Genomic DNA, 717 nt, shown 5'->3' with positions numbered 1-717 from the left:
AGGCGACACGCATCTCCGAGGTGTGCCCCCCGTCACGGACGCCGGCGCCGCCGACACCTGGAGGGGGGAAACTGCCGCGTCGGGTCTACACAGAGTGGATTTAGCTGTGGGTTTGGCCCGGATGTTGCTCCCCGGTGTCCCTCTGGGCCGACCCGACACAACCGGGTGGAGAGGTCCACTGGTCAAAGCCCGTCCGTGCAAAGTCAAAGGAGGGGGGGTAGCAATGCCACCGGAGCGTCGTACTGGGCCGTCATACATGCGGAGTGGTGTTGTGGCATGTCCGGAGAAGCGACACGTGTCTCCGGTGCGTGGCCCCCCTTACAAACTGCGATGACACGGTAGTAGACGTTCTGCGGTAACGGTGCGGTGTGAAGGGGGGAAACGGTAGTAGACGGATCAGGCACTCGCATAGTCACCGGATCAGGCACTCGGTAACGGTACCCCTCAGTCAGTTGCTCTCCTATGTATCACCTTTCGCTAGACCATTGAAAATATTTATATCATAAAGAAATGTTGCCCTCCTCAATTAATTTCGAAATATTTTAACACAATGTACATTTTTTGTTAGTACAATTTAGCAAATATTTATATCATAAAGAAATGTTGCTGACCATAGAAAAAATTTGGTCCAGAAAAAAAATGTTGCTGACCATGTATCATCTTCAATATAATTATATACCATGTATAATTCAAAATAAAATAAAAAAAATAAAAAAA

The sequence above is a fragment of the Triticum aestivum genome, chromosome 5A (assembly GCF_018294505.1).
Source record: "Triticum aestivum cultivar Chinese Spring chromosome 5A, IWGSC CS RefSeq v2.1, whole genome shotgun sequence".
Lineage (NCBI taxonomy): Eukaryota > Viridiplantae > Streptophyta > Magnoliopsida > Poales > Poaceae > Triticum > Triticum aestivum.
The sequence above is the reverse complement of the archived record's forward strand: the minus strand, read 5'-3'. Positions refer to the sequence as shown.